The sequence below is a fragment of the Mycteria americana genome, chromosome 1 (assembly GCF_035582795.1).
Source record: "Mycteria americana isolate JAX WOST 10 ecotype Jacksonville Zoo and Gardens chromosome 1, USCA_MyAme_1.0, whole genome shotgun sequence".
In the NCBI taxonomy this organism is placed as follows: Eukaryota; Metazoa; Chordata; class Aves; order Ciconiiformes; family Ciconiidae; genus Mycteria; species Mycteria americana.
The window spans coordinates 49,870,490-49,894,672 of NC_134365.1; the positions used below are offsets into that span (position 1 = coordinate 49,870,490).

The following is a 24,183-nucleotide window of genomic DNA, read 5'->3' on the forward strand; positions in this document are numbered from 1 at the left end:
TGTTCACTGAATAATAAGATATTAAAAGTTACTGGGCTTCAGAGTAGGCTGAAAGAATGTGGCACATAGAGATTCAGTAAAAACCCCTAAAAGAATAACAACAGGCATATACAGTCTTGCAGTCAGAGTTGGTTTGTGTCCACAATCACAACGGTATTTCCCATAGCGCTTATACAAGCGCTGTGTACCAATAAGTGTGGCTAATGTTAAGGCTTTCCACTGTACTTTGGACTTACACAGCTTATCACTTCATAGTAGAGATGATCCAAATGCATTCTCTGGTTCAAAAGCAGTTGCCCTCTGGAACAACTTAATAGGTGCTCCTACTTCAAACCTAGTTATTGAGGTCTAGAAATCTCTTTCATACACAGGTTATACCTGCTGTAAGTCCATCAAAGCTACTGTGGGTTTACACCATCGCAAAAGTGAAAGAAAAGCAGGCACTGCATAGCCTTTCATCCCCAGGGGTCTCTGTCTCTGTTTGTTTGGAATGGCACTTTTGGGAAACCCATGAGCTCTGCAGTATGCACCAACCAAAACAGATTTGGTTTAAAGCAGACTTTTTGAGAGTTCAGGTAGGCAGTGCATGTAAATGAAGTGGTGGAAACCGCTGCTAGGCTATCCCCAGTCTTCTGATAGTCTTAAACACAAAGAGAGATGGAAATCAGAAAATTATTTTACAAACTCTCTGATTCCAAGAGAGACACATTTTGTATGTGACCCTTTAAACAATGTCAGCAACACTGTATTTGCCTTTCTTGATCTTTGAATCAATACCTTCTGGCTGCATAAGATACTGGCAAATACATTTTGCGTCCAAGCAGATTCCTTCGGAGCTGTCACAAGTGACTTTTCACATGGAGTATCATTTATGTGACATTTACAGTTCGTGGCAAAAGCAGGCTCAGACATGCCTGAGAGTGCCACTCTTTTTCCTCTGAGAGGATGAACCTCAAAATAATTCTTTTACCAAAGAAGAAAAATAGTTTATTGCATGGTGGACTTCTATGTCATACATCTTATTTAAAATCATATATGTAGTCACTAAAGGGAACACTGTGACCTCTTTGACTGCAACCATCAATACAACGATGTCACTTAGCTCCGCTTTGCTTCTTATTGTCCAGATGACACAGTTCCTCAGTGTGCTGGTTTTGGCTGGCATAGAGTTAATTTTCTTTGTAGTAGTTAGTATGGGGCTATGTTTTGGATCTGTGCTGGAAACAGTGTTGATAACACAGGGATGTTTTCGTTACTGCTGAGCAGCGCTTACACAGAGTCAAGGCCTTGTCTGCTTCTCACCCCACCCCACCAGCGAGCAGGCTTGGGGGGCACAAGAAGTTGGGAGGGGACACGGCTGGGACAGCTGACCCCAACTGCCCAAAGGGATATCCCATACCATATGACGTCATGCTCAGCATATTGAGCTAGGGGAAGAAGAAGGAAGGGGGGGACGTTCAGAGTGATGGAGTTTGTCTTCCCAAGTAACCATTACGCGTGATGGAGCCCTGCTTTCCTGGAGATGGCTGAACACCTGCCTGCCCATGGGAAGTAGTGAATGAATTCCTTGTTTTGCTTTGCTTGTGTGCGCGGCTTTTGCTTTACCTATTAAACTGTCTTTACCTCAACCCATGAGTTTTCACACTTTTACCCTTCCAATTCTCTCCCCCATCCTACCGGGGGGAGTGAGTGAGTGGCTGTGTGGTGCTTAGTTGCTGGCTGGGGTTAAACCATGACACTCAGCTTTCTTCATGCTGGTTGAGATCATTACTTGGGTGAAGGGTAACTACCTGAAGCACATCTGAGGGAAGCTGGCAGACTGTCTGAGAGGTACTGTCTGAGTCTGAAGGAGCAATTTGCTTCCTTTTAGCCAAGCTTGTGAACTGAGAATATCTTCTAGGACCTTTAGGTGCATCTTGATACCTTGGCAGCAATAATAGATAGGGAATTTTATTCTGTTTTGCTTTCTTATTTACAAACATATGTCCAAATGCAGACTTTCCACTGTTTTGCTTATCCAGAGTAAGCAGTTGTAGAGTCCAGGTTTTAAAATCATTTGAAACCTCAGCAAGAGTAAAATGTGGTTTGCTTTTTCTCCATGTCTTTGACTGCATTGCTGCTTAATAGCTACCCTGATTTCCACTTCCATTCCACTTCCACACTTTATTAACCACCGGCTTTTTAGTTCACTGTATCTGAAAGACACAGACTCTTACAAGGCAACAGGTAAGATCACCAGAGGAATACATACTCATGGTCCTCACATTTGGAGTTCTGAATGGATGAACTTCTACCTTGGTGTGATCTTTAGTTCTTGGTCTAGTGTGCTGATTATCAGTGAATACTACTGATATAAGCATGAATAACTTAGGATTTTATTTAGAGGAAAATTGTCTAGTTTTTGCTGGTTGGGAGGTATTTATTTGAAATTGTGTTGGTTTGGTTTTATCAATAAAGTGAGTTTTTGTATGACATCATATACATTAATCCTGGAACATTTGGGACAGGTGCATCATATAAATTGATCAAATAATTGCATAAATTGCATAACTGTTGTAGGTATTAAAAACAAGAGTTTACTGGAAAATGCCGGGATAACGGTTGGTGCAGAAACTAAGGCATGATTGTGGTTTATCAGGCACAGTCATCCGATGGCCTCATTTTAATCATTTGTGCTATTAGAGAAGATAATATTACTTCATTCGCCAGCACAAGGGAATGAAGCTATTTCACATGTTGATGCAAACACAACCAGTTAGCTGTAATAATTTATTGGGTTCAGTCCTTCACTGTTATGCAATGATACACACATTTACCAGATCAGAGAGTGCTTTTGTTTTAGTTCACTGTTAAGGGTACATTATAATCTCTGTATTAGTTTTTCTGAATGGAGCACATATCCATCATAAATGTCTTAGCAATCCATTCAGAAAACAGACAGCACAGTTTGTCAGTTTTTACAGACTGTCATTGTCTGGTGCTGCTAGGGCAGGATGAGGACTGAATAAGTGCTCTTCCATTGAGAAACTGTCCAAGATCTCACTTCCCATAACAATTTCAGTTAAAGTACTTCTTAAGAGCTTAACAGAGTGGATGGCAGTATAAATGAAGCCAAGTTTTACAGCAGAGGCCTGTTCCAAAGACGAGCCAATTCAATAGTAGACTTCTCAGTGATTTCACAGTGATTTCTGGGATTTTACACCAGGCCTTCAATGTAAAATGTTTTCTGACTGTAATTTAAGAGAGTGAGGAGGCAAGACAGACATTTCACATGTATTTCTTCTGATTGGAAGGCCTTGTATCCAGTGACTGTATTTTTAGCATCTGCTAGTCAGGTATCGTCTTTCACCATCGTGTCAACCTGTATTACTGATACGTTCATTGCTTTGGTTTCTAGGAAAAGATGGAAGTTTTCTATTAAAACAACAAATGTATGTTTCAATATAAATAATGAAGACTGTTCTGCTAACTCACTTCAGTGTCAGTTTGTAAAGATAGCCAGATATCCAAAATTTTACAGTCCGGGTTGAGTTTGGTTAAACATCTATGAGAGCAAATTTTCTTATCAGATTCCAGCACTTCCACTTGGCATCTCAACTGGAAATACCAGAAGAAAAGCCTTTCTGTTAGAGCACGGTCATTTCCAGCTCTAGTCCCTGGTGGAAATCAGAGGTGCCAAAGAACTTTTGCTCATGAAGGGTTCAGTGTAAGTTCAGTTCCAAACATGGGCTAAGGTTTCTTTTGTGTTTCTTCCTTGAAGCCTGTGTGTGGGCTTGATTTGTAAGTACTGTATTTTTATTTTAAACCTTAATTGTAAACCAGGGGGGCCTTCGCTTCTAATCGTTATCTGAGGATGTGACTCAAGCCAATAATTTTGAAAAGGACCGCTGATTTTGCATATATTAATCATCAGGTTTTCTGTAAAAGAGAAAGGAAGTGGTTAAGGTATTGGATGGAACTTTTCTTAAGTTAATTATTAAGTTTAACCCTTTTCCACAAAATGCATAACTATCTTCTTTTGCCTGAGGAGACATGAGCAGCAATCGTTTATATCCCCAAAGACTACCCTAATGACTGCACTTCAGGACAGTCTGGGAGTGGGAAAGAGGAGAGTCTTCTTGACCACTTTTGATGGAGCTATTTGACTTTGAATAAAATAATATGAATTAGGTAAGAGGTTTAATACACATCTCTTTATATTCATACAAGTGCTTAAGCTAAAAGACAGTTTTATTCCCAGTGTTTACCTCAATATTTAAATGTGTGCATATGAAATAGAGCAATTTCAGTCAGAGAGGTAGAGCAGACCCTCTGGTCCCATATGTGCCACATCTAGATATTAGACCGTGCTTGCAGAAAGTGTGAGTTCAAGACCTCTGAAGCAGATGAGGAGTGTGAGTTCAAGGCTTTCAAGATGGTTCTGAGTGCTCTAATGGGCAACAGTGAAGGTGGCACCAGCACCTCTTCCAGCAATTTTTCTCTGTGTACAGTGACTGGTCCAGTAGCCATGTTCTGAGAATTCCCAAATCCTGAGTGGATGTTTAGTTGGATGTTTAGTTCAGTGGGTGTTTAGTTCAGACAGACATGGTTTGGGTGGTCCTGCAATGCTGACAAGCAGATATTTGGTCAAATTGGGGTCAAATTTGGGCTGATCTTGGTTAATTCTCCTCTTCAGTCAATGAAGACACTGTCAGAGGGTCATTCATCCTACATACCTTAGGCTCACACCTTATGATAGGATGAGTGGCCCTTTGAAGCTTTCTATTTCTCTTCACAGTAGGAACTTAGATATACATCTTTGATTATATTAACTTTTAGGGTAGCTGGTAGCAATCCTACTATTAAATACTCAGGAAGCCTATCTTGTAAAAGTGGATACATTTACAAATTTCAGACATCTATACTGTTTGATAACATTTTATGGGGTCTTTGAAAATTAAAATGTTGAATGTCAGCAACAAAAGTAGGAAGCAGATACTGCAATCTTTTTGTTGATGTAGATCTGTGTGCCTGTTTGGAATCTACTCTCCCTAGGCCTGAGGTCAGCTCTTTAGGTGCTGTTTTAAGACAAATAAATAACAATCCTTATTTTTCTTTGTAAAGTGGTTTCACATAAAAATGTTGTGTAACAGTAAAAATTATTCAGGATACTGCCTTTAAAATCTTTGATAAAGTTCATAAATATATTTTTTATGTCTTCATTTCTTTCTTGCCCAAATATCCAAAACAGTATGCTTTGCCAATTTAATATAGGTGTGCAGATGGATTGGCTGGGAAAGATAGCATGATTCTTTTAAAAACATTTTCAGTTTTGCCTCCAAATTAAAAATGTTGATTACTTTTGAAAATACTGTGAAAGTTGCAATATCTGTCATTCTTTTAATCAGTTTTTCTTTTTAAAATTTAAATTAAAGAATCAGTAAATCTCTCCGTTCTTCATTTTGATTAATTCCCATTCATTCTTAGTTCAGGACGTCATCTGAAAAATGGAGCATGGAAGAACATATATGGGTGATAGACTATAGCTCTCCCTTATGACTGATCTGTGGAAATAGTGATCCTGTTGCCAGATTCTTAAGACTATATTGGAATATTGCATTATCAATACTGTAGTATATAACCATAGGCAGTCATACGCCAGCACAAGGCAGGGACAGAAATATCCATAGGACAGCAGGCAACTTGAGTTGCAAAGCTGGTTCATATCTTCAATCCATGCTGGTTTAATTCTGATGTTTATGTCTGAAAAAAGGGGTTATCTCATTCTACGGAGAAGTACTACAGCCCAGAGTAAAGTGAACCAAGATTTTCCTGCTGCTTGAAACAGGAGAGCTGAGGATGAGCGTTACCAGAAGGTCACCTAAGGTAACACAGCTGCTTTAGCTCAATGTAGCATCTTTGCCTAGAAAGCAAGAGTCCTGGCTTACCTTCTGCCTGAAATTACTTTTTTTGCTGTGTGTATTTTCTTGAATTCAGAAAAATGCGTGGATCATACCTGTGAGTTGTCTGTACTGTGGAACAGTGTGGAAATAGGCAATGATCCAGCAACCAAAGTCACTAACCAGTTATCATGGTATTTCTCATTTCTTCCTATGGATTTCAGCTGCTTGAATAAGGAAGACAACAGTCTTTGAACATCAACACCATCAGGAGATGTGTTCAATATGGACTGTACACTGCTGCGCTTGTAATCCTTGACCTAAACTGTGAGCTAAGAAAGGGACAGACTCTTTCCAGTCCCTAACCATCCATTTGGCTCACTCAGGGGTAAATTTATTTTAACAGCAGTTGATTACCTGTCTGGAATAAGTGAACTTCAGAGAAGGCCAAGGAAACAGAGCTGAAACACACATCTGTTCACAGCACAGTGCCAATGAAGTTTGTGAAATGATGCATTTTTCCTGTAGAAAATCCCAACTGCTCCTTTCTTTCTTCATAAAGTATATTTTTTTCTCCAGAAGTTAATTAATTGATATTCGTGTTTCATAATATGTTCCTTCTATTACTAACATTATAGCCTACTGCGCAATGTGCACATCAGGTGTTTCTTCTTTTTGCAGGCTTTCAAACAACTGTAGCGTGGCACTAGCTGTTTAACAAGACAGAGCACATACTACCATTTGCTAATTCTTCTTCAAAGTGGCAGTTGAATTAACAAAAGCTTTAAGTGGGCGTTATGTATTCATTTGCACATTTTCTGCTGCTGCTTATGACTGGTTTAGCTGCAATCTGCTACGCATGAAAGGCCTACTGCACCTATACAGAGCCTTATAAAAGTGGCAGATGCTTCAGGTATCTGCATAAACTCATGCAACACACTGCAGGTCATTAGTTTTAAATGTTTGGGGTCAGAAAGATACAAATCTCTTTCTCTTTCTCCACCCACAGTCTCACCCACCATCAGCTCTAGACAGACACATTAAATTGGCACTATCTAAAACCTACCTCATCATCATGAGTCATGTTTCAGCTTATTGTCTTTTTTCTCTGCTATTTTTCAGGTGAGATATTTGTTTAAAATATACACAGGATACACTGGTCATAAAAGAGATATTTTGCATTTACCTCAGAAAACTGAACCTGGTAAAATGCAAACAATCACAGCGCTTGCTTCTCCACACACCCCTGCTGCAGTATCCCCAGCCTGAAGGACTCTACGCACAACCCCTCTGCTGAGCATGCTGAAACAACTTGGTTAAACTGTTTCCTTAGAAAGAATAAGATGAAACCAACAGTACCGTTCTCTTCTATTACTTAGACAAGATTTGAATTCAGATTTTTTGCGAAGTTCCTGTGATAGCTCACAACTACTGCTTGTTTCATTTTTTCTGCATAAGCACCATTTGTAGAAAAAAATCAGTACTGTGGCTCCCTGAATTCAGATTAAATCAGGCAATATATGTATTTCTAGTTCTGGAAAATATGATCTTCTCTTGCCTTCTGCTTGGAAATTACTTTGCATGGCTTTTTTTTCCCCAGAGCATATTAACACATTACATATTTTTGTTGATGTATGCAGTGGTAATTTTCAAGACCACATAGGAACAAAAAAAAAGTGTGTACTGTTTGTTTTGATGGCTTATCCAGTCATTGCACAGCAAGGGTAGAATTCATTCATGAATTGCTCTTCATTTTATATCAGTTACCACTGTGACCACTCTGTGCAAGTTACTTTGCACACAGAACTGTAGAGGCATGTAATCTCTTACCTCACTGAGATCACTTCATAAAACAATGCATGAAGTGGATTACATCAAAATGTGGTTTGTTTTTGTTTGGCCTATATTTTATATGTCAAGTATACGTCAGGTATATGTCAAGACAATTTAGGCATTTTATAATAACACTTCTGTATACACTTTCACTTTGAAACATCCTTTTCTACAGCCTGTGGTTGATAGGTATGAAAACCTATGGACTGTATCACTGAAGGTATGTCAAGTATTGAATGTCATGCAAGGCAGCAGAGCTATTCCAAGGGCAGATGACTAAACGTTAGACTGTGACCAACAGTGTATTAGGCTCTACTGTAAGGTAATGAATCTTTCTAATATCTCCAAATAATGACATAACACAAACTGCCTGAATTCTTCCACTCTTTTTGGTAGCACTGATTTACTGAGTCAGGCTGTAGTTGTGAGAGATGATAGGAAGGGTGGTTGACAAACTGCAGAAACCACTGTAAGAACTGAGACAGGGCTGATGTCCATGTTTCGAAGACAGCAATTATCTGTATGAAATCTATCTCTGGACATGATCACTTTCCATTGCAAATCATGCCTTATAAATTGTTCGCTGGTATACCATGCAGTATACAGTTTCCCACCACTAACAGGTTGCTATTTATGAACGCTGCTTGATAAAGAAAACTATTAACATTTGAGCCTCACTTTGAAATGTTAAACATGCATCCTTTAGAGATAAGTAGCTTGTTTATATTCCCACACACTTCTTTTTTTCACGTTGTTGGCTACTTAGTTTAATGACATATTTGTCCCTGAATATTATTTTAAATAATCCCAGTGGAAATGGCTTGGATGCAGTAACTGAATGATAAATTGACAGGTTGCTTTTCAGCTGTAGGTGAAATGTTCCTGTTGTCACATATGCTGTTTGACATTCTGAAAACTGTCTTTTAAAACAAATATTTCCCAACAGGGAAAGACAAAAAATAATATAATATACTAAAACTTTTACTTGAACCAGAACAAAGGGGTACCACACTAAAAATATTCTTGTTTAAGAGATTTTTTTTCTTCTTGTTTTTTTGTTTTTTGGTTTTTTTTCACATTAGATTGTGCATTTTTTGAGTTCCTAATATGCCACATGCCGCATCAGTTCTCATGAAGGAAAAACTCAGGCCTTTGACATGGAATGGTATTCATCTCACCAGGTTTTACCCATAAAATATGCAAACATTTAATCTAAGCTAATCAAACAGGCTCCATTTGCAGCTGAAACACCTCCATACCATCTTAATACAAGTGTCTTGGGCTGGTGCCATGAATGGCCCTCTTGAGATGCCTACCTCTCAATTAAATGCAGATGGAGCCTAGATGATCACCCTAGATTCGATGTCACATCTAACTTTTAGATGAATAAAGTTTGATGAGGTGAATTGCATGTGAATTCACATAAAGATTGATTCAACACAGTATGACTTAAATGTCTTTACTTAGAAGAAATTCCAACATTAATTGCAATATAGAAGAAAATAAAATAAATTAGACATAACAGAATCTTTTGCTAATATATTGCACTGCAATATAACTTCATGTGAAATACGGCAACAAAGAAGGAAAGAGGGCTGAATAACCAGGTAAATTTTCAGTCTCCTCAAGAAAGGAAAATGGCTGTCATACCACCGTGCACTGTTCCCTAGGTAGAATAGTGATCCACATTTCACTCCCATCTTTCCCTCTGAGGGTTCGGGCAGTAGAAGCAGTGAAAGAAGAAAGTTGTCCTTTAGGAAGATAGGGTATTCCAGAACAACAGGGCAAACTAAGAGGATAATAAAGGTGAGAAATTATGAGAAAATGGTCTTTGTTTGACTTCAATTAAGAAGAAAACAAGCCTATCCCAGTACAATTTTTTTTTAAATGTCTCTGAACTGCATCATCCTTATCTACCTAATTTTGTCAAAATGGTGGTTGCTGATGACAATGTTTTCAGAATTAATTTGCTGTGTGGTTTTTTCATGGTGTATTTGGTAAACTCATCTACAAAAGCATTCTTCTTATTCAAGAACACCACTGCATGTAGAATAAAACTGTCGTGTTATGAAGTAAGAGGAAAATATGAAAACCCAAACACTGTGATGTTATTAACAAATCCACATTTAAATAGCTACATCCCATCCACTTACTTTCATTGTAATTTCAGCCATGTGATTCCTGTGTTTACTAATTATTTCTATAGAAATGCTATGTATCATTAAGCAGCTGTAATGACTGGAGAGAGTGGCATTTCAGGGATGGACCATGATCATGCATTTGTGTATAGAAGAGGTGTTTTGGCAATAATTTTGCATCAGATATAAATATCAGAGAAAATTATTGCACTTTGGGGACTTTGTGTTACTTTTTTTCTCCAGAAAACTAAGAAAATTATTTTGAAAAACTATCAGCTAGCTGTGGGATACACGTCTGTGTGCACATCAAATTCTGTTGATGGAAGGTACTAAGCAAAACAGAAATTCTTAATTACTATTGTAGTGAGTTATCTGCGTTCACTAATGACCAGAATAAGTTTTTCATGAGAAATCACTTTCTGATGTTGGAATCTTAGGCCATAATGTTCAGATACAAACAACAGAACTTAAACGTATAAAAACTTATATAGTTACTCACATGGTCAGATCTTTACTGGTGTCATGTACTCAGAGATTCCACTGGCCTCTGGAGGAAACATTTTATGGCTCAGCACCTATAAAAATGAGACTATAGAAAACTGGATTGAAAAATCTAATGTAAGTAATACTGACTGAAAAGCAAAGATATTTCAAAGCCAAACATTTTGTTTAATATATCAGTCATTGTAAATAATATGATAACCTCTGTATTTAGCTTTTGGGGGCATTTGCACTTTATACAAAACAAGTGCCATTACTAAATTAGCTAGTTTGAACAGTCATACTTGTTAAAAGAGTTAACCCTGCAAGCACTTGCTGAAAAGCCAGCCTGAAGCTTTTCCAACACATTCCTTGTGTTTAATGAACTATGGCTACACAGGGACTTACTGTCATTTGGATATATAGTTCCACCAGGGTCAGTGAACAACCCAGAGAGTCACTATTCATTAATATGGGCACGGGTTTATTGTTTTTTCCTAAATGATGATGCTTCAAAAATGTAAGTGGGGGGAAGATCCTGTAAATATGTAAAGCAATAGTACACTCATTAAAACGAAAAGTGTTCTAAATAGAAGCAATTCCATTGAATTCAGCAGAATTGCTATCCCACAATGCTGATCTTCAAAGCCACATGGGGATTTTGTCTGTAAACTTCCCATTAACTTTGATGTGAAAATTTCTGATGATGATTATTACTGTTTTCCTTTTGTTCAAATGATTCACCTAATTTTTTTAACGGAAGAGTTGCTTTCTCTTAAATGTACTTCTCTGGCAAGCTCATAACATTAGCCCTGCTTCAGCAAATGTTTAAGATAATTACAGACAAGACAGAGCATTAGAAACAATGATAGACAGAGAACTACAGCTTCTCAGCTCTAGCTGATTTGACATTTGAGAGATCCGGAAGGGTGGTGGTGATGTGGGAAGGCAGCGCCAAGACCACAGGTTTCACCCAAGGGTATAGTTCAGGCTATGGCGTAAGGGGCAGCTGTTACACCAACTTGCTTGAAGTCTCACCATGTCATTCTTGTACCTGCTAAACTACAGAGGTCCATCAGTTATAGCTCCTTTATTCTAGCAAAGTCCCATAGTAAAGAATGGTCAAAGGGGTAAAAAATGGGAGAATTACAGACTATTTTTGCAGTTAAGGTCCAAATAAAGTTCCTTTTATTTTACTTCTCTGTGATTCTGTGATTCTAACTGAACAAATTCGAGGGTTAAATATTATTGTAAAATGCTACCTCTGTCTTGCTATTTAGAAGCAGACTTGTACCTTCACACATATATTTGCATGTGTATGGATATATGCCCTTTTAAAAGGAAACAAATTCAGTCATATGGCTGTCCAGCTCCCACATTATGTCATTAGCCACAGGATGTGAGGGCGATCTTGCTCTTTATTAATCTGAAAGTTAAAAGCCCACCTTAAGCTAGTCATGTGGGCTTGGATCCTTCTTACCCTTACTTCATTTATTTCTAGCTTCAGACTCATAATTTGCCTCCATGGCAACTGGTCATTTCAGCCAATGCCTCCTGTCTTACGTCTCTCTCCAAGGCCAGAAGAGTCTCTCTCGGCAGGTGCCCAAACCTCTGTATAAAATACAGAGGCAAGTACATGACTAACTTAGACTAGACTCACATTTTAGATGGCTAAACTTAGTGAGGTGAATCCTACCCATCTAGGTTTGGTATCTCTACGTAGACACTTTGTGTTGTGTGGAAAATGGATGCTACAACAAACATCACCCTTGTAAAATCCCAGAACTTCAAAACACAGCCATGTGAAGTTATTTTCCTGAATTTTTTGTATAAACTGGGCATGAAGTTTAAATATTTGACTGAAGTTTGAATAATGTCTTCAGCATTGGGCAGGCATTTTCAATTAGCATATACAAGAAAATTTTTAAAAACCTCAGAGCTTCACCTCTTCTGCTAAAAATATTGACTCGGTCTTCAACACCTTCTTGTGAAGCAAAGGAGATTATTGTAACAAATGCATTCAGCTGAGAGCAAAGACAGTGAGACTAGATATAATTATCTTGGCACAGAGTCTAAACGCTTGATTTTAAATTGGTAATTAGCTTTTTTTTTGGTCTCAAGAACGCTATATTTCTGAAAAAAGAAAACAACAGCATGATTTTCTTTATTTAAAAGTTTCAGTCTCTGTTTGATGTGATTATATTAATGCACAGTCTATAGCAAAATGGCCACCTGTGCAGAAAAGACTCATTATGAAAGGCATGTGAAAAAAGAAATATATCATTATTAATTTGATATTGCCTCCACCAGTGCTTCTTGGATATTAGGGTATAAATAAGTTAGGTATGATCATTCACTTCACACGTTCACACTTTTAGAGATAACGAAGGTATTTAAAATCTCAGTACTGTCTATTCAGCAACTGATGCCAAGATTTTTTTAAATTAAAGACTTCTGTTGATATAAAATCTTTTTTAGTCATTTTATTCCTCCACAAAAGAGAGAGTAGCACAGGAACCTTACACTGATTGATTTTTTTGCACATGACTAAAAAAATCTCAGCTTGGAAACTTGGGGAAGTAATGTGTGACATTTACATAAAATCGGCCTCTATCATGAAATAATAAAAGCTTTTCTGGCTTTTCACCTCCAATCTGGATTAAAGTCAGAGCAAACACAACTTTGGATAGATGGCATCTTTCATATTTCTTCTTCCCTAGAAGAAGCTGACTAAGTCCACCTGGATTCTTTGGCAATTCTTCGTGACAGCAATCCTGGTAGAGAGAACATATAGGAGATGATCATGCAGTAAGGGTTTTGAACATGACAGCTTGCACTTACTTCTTAAAAGAAAGAAAGAAAGAAAGAAAAAATGTTCTCTTTAAAAATGCCTAGTGCTAATGCAATATGCCGGTGTTCTGTCAAACTGCAGCATTGCTTGCATTGAGGACCCATTTTCTTAACATACACTGGCATAAAGTACTTTCCAAAATATCATCTATTTTAAAGTGGTTACCTTCTTTTCTGTTCTCCAGTGAAACTTATATAATAACTTCCTGTTAAAGATGAAAGCCAATAGCATCTTTATTCTTCCTAGATGAATCTTTCTTTTTTTAATTTACCAGAAAAAAATCATGACTTGGTGTTCCTCTTAACATGGGAATGTTTTTGAGAATACATATTAAAATGTAAATGTTAGTGTTTTCAATAAATGCTGAAATATAGGCAGAAGTATTTTCTGTTGATATACCCTAAGAATCCCCCTCCATAACCTTGCTAGATAGTAACACTGCTGGAAGATTTTTAACATGTGTTTGACTCAATTAATTTTTCTGCAAAAACAATGACAATGTTCATTTACCAATTTTTGTTTATGGCTTGTTTTTTGTAAGCCTGGCTCAAGAATGAGTAACTTCAGGGCACTTCATAAGTAAGTAATATTTGTTTTATTCTGCATTGCTCTAACAGTCCAAATGATGCTCTAGAAACAATCACTCCCCTGTCTATCCTGGCCAGTGGGCAGCAAAACTCAGTAGACTTCAACCAGTGGCCATCAGTCTATGATCTCTTCCTAGTTTTCTCTGCCTTACTTTTAATTTTTGCTTCATTTTCAGTTCTACCATAAACACTAGCAGAAATTTCCCTGCCTATGCACATATTTTATATTAGGCTATCATTTAATAGACTCAAAAACATCAGGATCCTGAACCTGAACTGAAAACCACATTGAAGGGCCATTCTTTCCTTAAACTGAACGTGAACTGCTTATATGCCTGTGGATTATAGAAGAGTGTTAAACCAACTACTGGTTCATAATAGTGCTTTTACTAAAAACCTCCAGCCCCTCACAGGAATGTGGGCAACACAGAGACTCTCTGTACGCGTTAGGGCCTGCAGAGTGCTCTTGTGTTGCCTTGTGTTCTCAGTCTCCCCTGTCTCTTCCCCATGCTGCTACAGACGAGGCAGTGCAGCCCAAGCCCTTGCTTTGCAGCCCTGAGCCTGCTTTCAGCCGCGCTGCACTGCTCTTCGGTATTGAGGTTGGTCCTGCACAAAGTGTTATTTCTCTATAGCCTGAGCCATGTCTCCAGTGCCTGCTCCTGCAGCTGGGGATGTCCTGAGCTGTGTGATCTGCTTACCAGCAAGAGCCAGAGTCTGAGCTCGTGGAAAGACCTAACTCCTCGGGACTCTATGTTCTGTGAATATTCAGGGGCAATTAACATATGCTGGTTTCTGTTAGGGTCTGGCGTTAGTATGGGGCATCTATCAGAGTAGGGTCACATAGCGGGCAGATCACAAATAGCACATAGTTTAACTGTCCTTCAGTACTGCCCTGTTCAGGTGAAATCACTTTGGGACATTGGCTTGACAGAAATTAAGAGAAGCTGTTTTCTTTTGTTTTCCCTTTTCCTCAAATTTTCTGAAAAAAAGGAAAAAGAAAAAGGAAAAAAAAAAAAAGACGTGGATTGTGGAAAGGTGCAGGAAAGGGGAAAAAAAAGATCAAATTAGATCAAATTGCTTTAGAAAGATTGAGCCAAAGAGGATCACTACAACAGAAGGACTGATCACGCAATGGTGTTTTAGAAGTGGGTATTTAGCTCTAGAAGTACCCAAGTCAAAGCTAAAGGACCAAGGAGAATGAACAACAAATTGTGGGAGAAAGATTCCAAACACCTTGTAGTGTATACTGAGAAAAAGTGATGAGGAAACTGAGACAGGATAATTATGTGAGAGTATTTGCTGCCATTTGCCTAAACTTCCCCCTTTGCCTAGGGCTATGTGGATCCCATGGAAGAGTACCCAGCAGAGTGGCATGGGAGAGCACCCTGTTGCAGGGAGCTCAAACAGTACTCTACTGGTGGACGTAAATGGTGTAACGGAGCATAACGGTGGTCATAAGTGGTGTAATGGGGCATCGCGGTGACTCAGGCAAGCAAACTGCATAGAGGCAGCAATGTAGCACTGCCTCTTGGTGGAAAGAACTGCCAGCTGTGCAGGTGAGCTCCTTCTTGCTCCTCTACTTCCCCAAAACAGCATGAGTGGGTCCAAGCTCCTGATTCAATGACTTGAAGAGAGCTGTTCTCATCTTGCATAGATTTAAATCAGTGCAAGACCACTGACTTAAAAGAAATTGTTCCTAAATGAATCCAACACAGGTGAAAAAAGGTTTAGTTCATGATCTTGCCCATAGCAAATTATGACAGCAGAGCCCATGAGGGACTTTTCATTCACTTTCCGTTTAACAAACTTCTCAATGCTCCTTTTTATTGTTACATTGTCTTCTTCTGCAGCCAGTGGATAAGATGGAAGAATTCCTGCTCATTTAAGTATTGTGTATATATAATCTTTCCTTGAGGTCCAGAAGGCTTTTTGTCCTGCCGTACTATACTTGTCCGCAAGCAACTCCTCTCCAGTTTATAATTTTGAGTATTTGTTAGAAATGCTTTTACACCAGCTGGTAAGGTGACAATAGAACAATCCTATCTGCAGCAGAAGGAAAAGTTCTCTTCAAAAGCATTATGCAAAAAAAAAAGGGAAATAAGCATTAAAATAAAGCACTTAAAAATATGTTACAGAGTCCTTGATGTGTCTTTCCATCATCTGAAGATGATGTGAGATAATTATTAAAAAACCCCAAATAATATATTCCTAGGCAGATCACTACAACCTCTTGGGACTTGTCTGATGTATTTACATATGCATCATAATAGTTATCATGCCTTTTCCTGTCTGTTGTTGTATGAGTTCATCTACTTTGGTTTTAAAATACTGATACTCAAAATATCTGCCATGGTTATTCTCGTTACACTTCCCTGCCTTGACTGGTGGGCACCAATACATGAACCAAATACTCAAGGACACGCTAATTCTCTCTTTTGCATCTTATATTGCTTTTTGTAAAAAGATAAAATTAATTTTCAGAGACAACATGCTATTACAGTAAATCTTCATCTCAGAGAATCGCAGTACAGTTGAAAGGAGCGACCAGTTATTCTCTGATAGGGAGCTCCCTTCTGATAAGGACAGATAATGCTATGGTTTTACCAACTCCAGACACTCAAAAATCATGGGTTAAGTCCATCCTCAACACATCCAAAATGATAATTAAAAAATACCAGCATCATTTTTTTTTTCCTCTTGGGTTTTGAGGCTGTATGTGTGCTCATAGCACACTTTCAAACTATTATTTTCAGCCTTTCAGATTACTTTTTAAAAAATTTTAACTAAAAACTGGAATTATATTTTTGCTTCTCATCTCCAAGAGGTAATGTTTAAGAAAATGCATTACAGAGAGGAAAGCTCCAGATAAATTGCAGGAGCTGGGAACACACATATAAGAAAACTATGGAAGATGTAACATGTATTTCTGCACTATAAAATAAAACTGTGACACCAAGAAAATTATGCAAAATTTAAACAAAGTTAGATATTGCTAGCCGGTCTTTAAAAGGAATTGTACAAACATTCAAAGTGCCAGTGTTTGACTGTTCAATTTAATAAAAGCAGTAAGAGATATGTTTCTTATTTCACTGCCTTTTGCTATTCATATAGGTTAATTCTCACTCTGCCAGTGGCTCATTTCTTCAATTACAGGATGTGGCTTCATTATTATTGATGTATTATATTAAACAGTAAGTGTCTTATGTTAATATTCAGAAACTTGTAGGCATCCTTCTTAAAGAAAAAAAACTAGAAATTTCTTTTTAATTAAACAATTATCTTCAACATGAATAGTTGTCATAAGCTATTGCCGTTACCCAAGGAGTAATGTTTCCAAAGATCATTACGGAATTATTCAATAAGAAATTCCACACTTGTATTTATTGAAGAGTATATGGAATACTGGAATACATAAAAACAGTCAAATTGCCAAGTAGACAGTTCTCTAGTGTGGCCCCCAAAGACAGGAATTGTATAACAGTACTGAAGAAACTGGGGAGTTTCTACAGTTTCCCATTGTATTCTGTGAAGAAATGAGACGAGCACCTTCAACATTTGTATCATCTGCTCTTATTACTGTAATGCTCATCTTTTGCCCTCAGTTTTTCCATGGTGTCTGTTGCAGACATTTGACTCATCTCATTAACTGGTCTGTAATAGTTTGATGAGGAAATGATGTTACTGGAGAAATCTAGGCAGGTCTCAGTGAGAAGCAGTGGCAAAGGCAGAGAGGGTACCGCCTCTTGCTATGTATCCAGAAGCTTGGGTTTGAGCTGTGTGTCCTGTAGTGAGGGCAGCAGTGAGGGCTCTCCTCAAGTGACCCAGTGTGGAAAGGGGATAATCTGGATTAGGTAACTCAGGGTAGCCGGAAAGGCAACTGCCCTGTCACTGCCTTGTGCATCACTGACTACACAGCAGATACTGGCTCACCTTAACCACACCTGATCACTTGCAAAGTCTTGGGCAAAGTGAACAGATCTCAGTGTAATGAATCTGGTCTTGATCATTGCCTTTGGGCCGTTTCTTAAAAATCTGAAATATGAAACTTGCCCGTGAACTTCACAGCGTGTAGAAATTTTCCCTGTGTGATCCACTAAAACAGAGAGCTCAGCAAAAATAAGCCCTGCTTCACATGTTTAAGCCTGGGAAAATAGTGGGAAGGTATTTCACTGCATTTTCCTCTCTCTCCTAGTTCTTCTTTGGCTACTGCAGTAATATGCAATGAAATAATGATCTTACAGAAATATTGTGTCTTGGAAAAAAAATCCCCAAATAATGCTTTTTAACAATGGGATTCATTATTTAATCAAAGCAAACCTAATGGGATGGTGTCTCCCAGGGTGATTCAGTTCATCCTGAAATAAATACCTAAGACAAGTGGGATAAATTGCCCTCTAGAAATGTCATTCTTTTTCTATTGCCTCCTGTGGGAGTCCAGGTGACTAGGTTAGATTATGTGCCTAATTTCTAACAGGCTAAAATGTAGTCAGCAGAATAGTGCCCTAGGTAGTTGCTTTATAAAGATCATCTCTTTCACATCTCACTGTATTCAGTACAACATTGGCACCAGAAAGAGCCTTGAGTTCAGCTTGATGATGGGAACAGTCCTACTGTAAACCTAAAAAAGATCTCTAAATTATGCAAAATGCTGTAAGACAAAAAACCAAAAGCTCCCACCATTTCTTTTGTCTTCAGATGACTTAAAAGGCTTCAGATTGTCTGTTTTATAAAGCTTTAATAATTGATGTGAGTATATTTAATTGTCCTGGTGCTTCTGTTTTTCTCAGCGTTTTACCTGAAAATCACCCTAATGGACAACTGAGCAGAAAAATATTTTTGGCAGGAAACCGTGGATTGTCAGAGATCTGTTTTCTTGACAAAGAAAACCAAACAAAAATGAAGGAAAATATAAGAGACAGGAATGTCAACTCCTGCTACTCCTTCACCAAGATTATTACCATTAGAAAGACCATTTTCCAACACAGCAATGAGAGAAATAGAACTGAATTTTATAATGCTTCATCTAAAAGGAACAAAAGACTTCAGATGCTGTTAAGAAACATATGTGATAACTTAAGATTGTACTTTCATGATATAAAGAGTTTTCATTACGTAAAGATATAAGGTCATCATGAGGCAGGTCCTACCTTAACTCTAAGTGAAGAAGGAATCAAGAGAATTTAAACAGAGCCTTAAAAGTGTCTTGGACTGCCTGAAAAAATATCATAGATTAAATTGCTGTTGAATTTCTTACCCTTTCAGATGCCTGTTTAGACACTGAAGAAAACCCTAATGTGGGAAAGTATCTGTAGCTCTTCTGCAAGACAGAAGATGACGTATCTCCGCTACCTTTAAAATTTTCCGTTTTTTCTAGATATGCTTCTTCCACCCATTAAACTAAGGGAGAATATTGACCAGCATCGGAATAGATATGAGCAATGAAGGAGAGAAAGAGTAGTTCTCTGCAAACTCCATCTCCTACCTTACATTATGTATTCCTGTTTCTTGGTCTCTGTTCCTTAATGTCTGCCTCAGGAGCATTAGAGTGATTGAAGGAATTCATTCGCACTTAGAAAATCTGAATTTACTTCCCAGATCTGCCAGCAATTTCTCTGTGAGAACATAAGCAAACCACCTAAGAGCTGAGGTTCAGATACATTAAACTTGCATAAGTCTTCAGAGCTCAGTTCTAAAGACTTTGGGACAATTTGTCTGTATAGGACATGCTCAGGACAATTGCTCTTTCCCCCCTTCATGTTGATAGATAAATATTTGCATGGTTCCTGAATGCTTTAGGAAGTGTCCAACAGTAGATAAAAGCCCTGCATCTACCTGGTGGCAATGTGGGTCATACAGTCTGGCTCTTTTTCAAGGCAAATAAATGCCAATAAACACAAGAGTGATTGACAAAAGAATGGGTTTTTATTACATATGCTAAAATTATCAGAGGTGTGTTCTTGTTTTGACATCAGTAAGATAGTACATATCTCTGTAGCTGGCAATAAACATAATAAATGGTAAAAATGATACCTTGTTTAACTTTTCCTGCATTTTCTTTTCCTTTTAAGATTCATTCAAAATTAACACTTTTTTACCCACATCAGCCTAAGAATCAGTTGTAACATTTAGCCAAGTAAAGTTAAAAAGAAAGTTTAAAAGTATTAGTTATTGGCACTAAATTTCATTAACTTTTTAGAAGACATCAGATAATACTTCCAATGTAACCTCAAAATGCATTCTAATTAAATATTTTTCTGCACAGAATATGACATACCACCATTTACTTATCCTAGTCATAGACCTTCCTTGGAATCACAACTAATTCTAGTTATGACTAGTGTTATAAGATTATTTTTGGATTACAGGAACAAGAAGGATAATTATTGGATATTGATAAGGAAAATTTCCTGATTTATGAATCATAAATCAAAATAGAACACTATCCAGGAATTTTAATAAATGAATAAATGCCCTTTATCACCTTTTAAATTTGTGTTTCTTTAAGATGTTCATATTTGTTCTGTCTCATCATAATAGGTTTGTCTGCAACATCTGTCTCTGAATTTCTAATAACTTTTGAACCTGTTAACTGATTTCAGACTAATTTGACACAGAGGTGGAAATTTCATAAAGAAATTCTTAAGTACATCATTAAAATCTGGCTCAGTAGAGGGGTATGTGTCCAAATGAAAGGAAAATTACCATATGAACTTATATCTGATTAGGTTCCAAAGAATTAAACCAGGAAAGAGCCCTTAGAAGTCCCTTGATGCATGGAAGGATTCAGTCAAATTTGTCCCCTTCTTGGTATCAGATTCAATTAATGATGATAATGATGAGCTCTGAGAAGAGAAACACTTGATTAGCCCCAGTGCTTATGGAACAATGTCTTTATTTACTCAGCCTGTATGTTCTTACACCCTGATAAGAGGACAGTAAAGTCAAGGCAAACTAATTTCAATTACCCTAGTTGAGGACCCCATATGGTCTCTGCCTTTAAACTGTCACTGACTTCATGCAGTTTCAGACTCAAAACACCTCTCTTGATCAGTTTTTTTTAATGAAATCTTCTCGCTTGAAGAAAGTTTTCTTTTTTCTTAACCTAGATTGTGTTAGAAATGTTGAAATTAAATGAGCTGAGCTTAGAAGGCTCTTAAACCTTCATGAGATTCCGCTGGATTCTACACACGCATCAAATATAATGGCCCAAGATATGCAGCAAGTCCGACTTGATAATTTAGAGATCTCTTCTTGCTTTAACCTTTACAAATTTAGGAGCTAAAAGTGGCTTTGACTGTGTCTTGCAAGTCAGTAATACAGAATATGCAAAAGAGCTCCATTCTTTTCTGATCATAGAAGACTACAGATGGCACTTACTTCTAGATCCCTAACTTTTTATCTACTAAACAAAGACCAGCTATCCACCTGGTTATGAGCAAATATAGGAAGATAATTTAAATGACCTTGGCACCCACGATGTGAGCCAGCTAGCACTTGTGTGCATTGGAAATGGAGATTATTGCCTGTTTAACATACACAAAAGAAAAGCAGGACACTGTAGTTGAAGTGCCAGGGGTTGAAACACCAAAAATTGGGGTTGGAGTGTATCATCCTTTAACAGTGCAACAGGCAAAATCTTCTTAAATTAATTCAACGGGAATGAATACAGCCATTTGTAGGTAAGGTATGTCAACTCCAACATTTGAATTCATTTTTACTTCTTGATTCATCCCTACTTCAACTAATAAGGAAAATGTAAAAATATTTTTGAAAGTATCAGAACATTTTGCCTAATTTTACTTACTATAGTGAAAAGCTGACAAAAGTTATAATAGAAATCTGAAACCATTGGCCATACATTCTCTAAGACCTGTGAATTCTGTAATTTCCTGTGAATGAGAATAAAAACTGGTCAGATGTGTACACCTGAGCTGAGAACAGGAAGCAAATGGATAACAGTGTGTTTTGCTTTTTTTAATTAGATGGCCACACATACCTATATTTCATGGATTTTGCTTATTAATATTTTAAAAAATCAGGTTTTGGTAGTATATATCCATATATTTTTTATACATAATAAGTTCTTATTTTAAAAATATTCATATTTTTATTTTCTATACATTATTTAAGTGTTTATATATACACTTAAATAATATTACAAGATCATTTAATATAATAATAAAATTTATAATTTATAACTATAATACATAGATACCTCAAGCACTTTCGGCAGTCTTTAACTGGAGCACAGATGATGAAGTACCTTACTACTACGTATTACTTGATTTTATGATACAGTTAGTAGGTGTTGTCTGTTTCCTTCTCCAGCTACACCACTTCTGCCGAGGAAACAATATTCCTTACCTCATAATTACCTTTGGTGGAGCCAAGCATGTACAGCAAACTCCAAAGGACCACTTTGGGTTGGTGGAGACAGTTTGTAAGGAACTTGTAGAAAAAAGCTTGGATGAAGTACCTGCAGGAACATCCTTGTAAATAAGTAATAAAGACACTAGTTTTTTTAGAAGCACATAGCCCTTTCATGTCACTACCCAGCATATATGAAACATGGTGACAAGGAGGAAAGCTAGTGAGAATGACAACAAAACAAGTGAGTGTGGTTATCAGCAAAACAAACCAGCACTTAGAGTCCAAGTAGGTGACTCATATGGTAGGAAATGAGATAATTAACAGAAATAGAGCCCCAAACTGAGGACAGTGGAAAAACTGCTTGAAATCTGTCACCTCAAACTGAAAGAGTGTCTGTGGTTATAGTTTGTTTATGAGAAAGCAAAGAAAGAGCAATACAAGTGATAGTGTTGAGAAACTTATTATTATATGTAATTTTGCATGCACTAAAAATTTCCTAATTTTTGGCAGGGCTATATCATGGAACTTGTGCCTCCAGGCTTCGGAGGAGATTGGTCAGAGAAACAAATTAAATCTCAAGAATAATCTGCAAATTAATATAAGTGAGAGAAAGGGGCAGAATAAATGAGGATACTCAAAATGAAGGAATTCACAGGGTGGGACAGAGGCTGAAAGCTGAGGAAGGCAGGCAATATAGAGCAACATATATTCTGCAGAAAGTAATATGGAAGTCTGAAGAGATAAAAATGAGCTACTGGGCAAAAATACAAGAGACCAAAAAACCCCACCCTCTTTCTACCCAATTAATTGCACAGCTTCTTCAGGAGGAACAAAGTAACTGAAGAGGTCAAAACTGCACCTGCAGAGAAGGCTGCTTGTAATGTGATTTGCACACCCCCTGCCAGACAGCTGCTGTGCTCGCTGTGGTGCAAAAGGAAGAAAAGAAGAACCGTGTCTTAGGTGTTGTCTGACAATGACTTCATGTTAATTTTTTTTTTCCATTGAGGAAAAAGATGAAAAGAGCAAAAAAGTTTTAAATAGTTATTTTTCTGATGAATGCAATGAAAGAACAAGGGAAAAAAGGTGAAAAAGTGGTTTTGAAGAAACAGCAGTTTTGAGAGAAGAACAAGTCATGCTATAGCAAGCATGAAAAAATATCAATAAGCACAGATATATCTGAAGTTTTGGAAGACAAGTTCAGGAACTACTGACCTGAAAAATAACTTAAGCTGACTGTTGCAAGGATGATAAAGTTTGAGTAAGTACAAATGGAATTATAAGGGGGACAAAAATTAGGTTAAGAACTCATGTAATTTCACAGAAACTATGATTAGCCTATAAATTCACTAGCAGCAGTGTTTATGTCTCCTTATTCTGTACAGAGCCAAGCACCTTTTTTTGTGCTTAATAAATAGTTTGCAACAATAGTAATGTATTAGGTTCTAAAAGGATTTTCACTTTCAATGGCTTTTTTTTTTGCAAGACCTGAACAATCAAAGTGATAGTTCAATGATTGAAAGAGTTTAATTTGGTTTCTCTAGATATAGAAAAACACGACTTACTAAATAGCAGAACTGAAAAATAATGCAAGGAAATCAGCAAGAGAGATGAAAACAAGTTCCTGTCTTGGAATCACACCTCTAGCTAAGCATATTGTTTTGTATATATCATGCTCACATAGATACACATTTTAAGAGTTCAACAAGCTTTCTGTTTCAAACACCAACTGAAAAAGTTACTTAACATTCTTATTTTTGGAGCATGAGGTTGTAAGGTGGCCCTTGAATTTTACTTTTTTGTAAGGTAGAAGGATGCTCTCACAAATTCCACAGCTCTGCAGTTTATGGGTTTGTTTTCCAATGGCAATTGCCAGTAGCCTTGTTCATCCCACTTTGTTCATCCCATAATATATCTTTTTGTTTCTCTACAAATTAAATTATAATTCATAATTCTATCTCTGAATTAGCTTCCCACAGAGATCCTTATTATAACAAATGCGGTTGTTATAACTCATTTTAACAATTTAGTCTATAAATTGGTAGAAA

The 24,183-nt window shown here is 37.3% G+C and overlaps 1 long non-coding RNA gene across 1 annotated transcript in view; it reads right to left on the bottom strand.

The window, feature by feature from the left end:
• Window positions 1-1,572: 1,572 nt before the first annotated feature.
• The window catches only part of LOC142407379 (uncharacterized), a 39,190-nt gene continuing 16,579 nt past the window's right edge, over window positions 1,573-24,183 (bottom strand). The window contains exons 2-4 of the long non-coding RNA XR_012774916.1: window positions 12,978-13,104; window positions 10,350-10,439; window positions 1,573-1,923 (exon numbers count right to left, since the gene is read on the bottom strand). This is a non-coding gene — a long non-coding RNA (uncharacterized LOC142407379). The remainder of the gene's footprint in view (window positions 1,924-10,349; window positions 10,440-12,977; window positions 13,105-24,183) is intronic.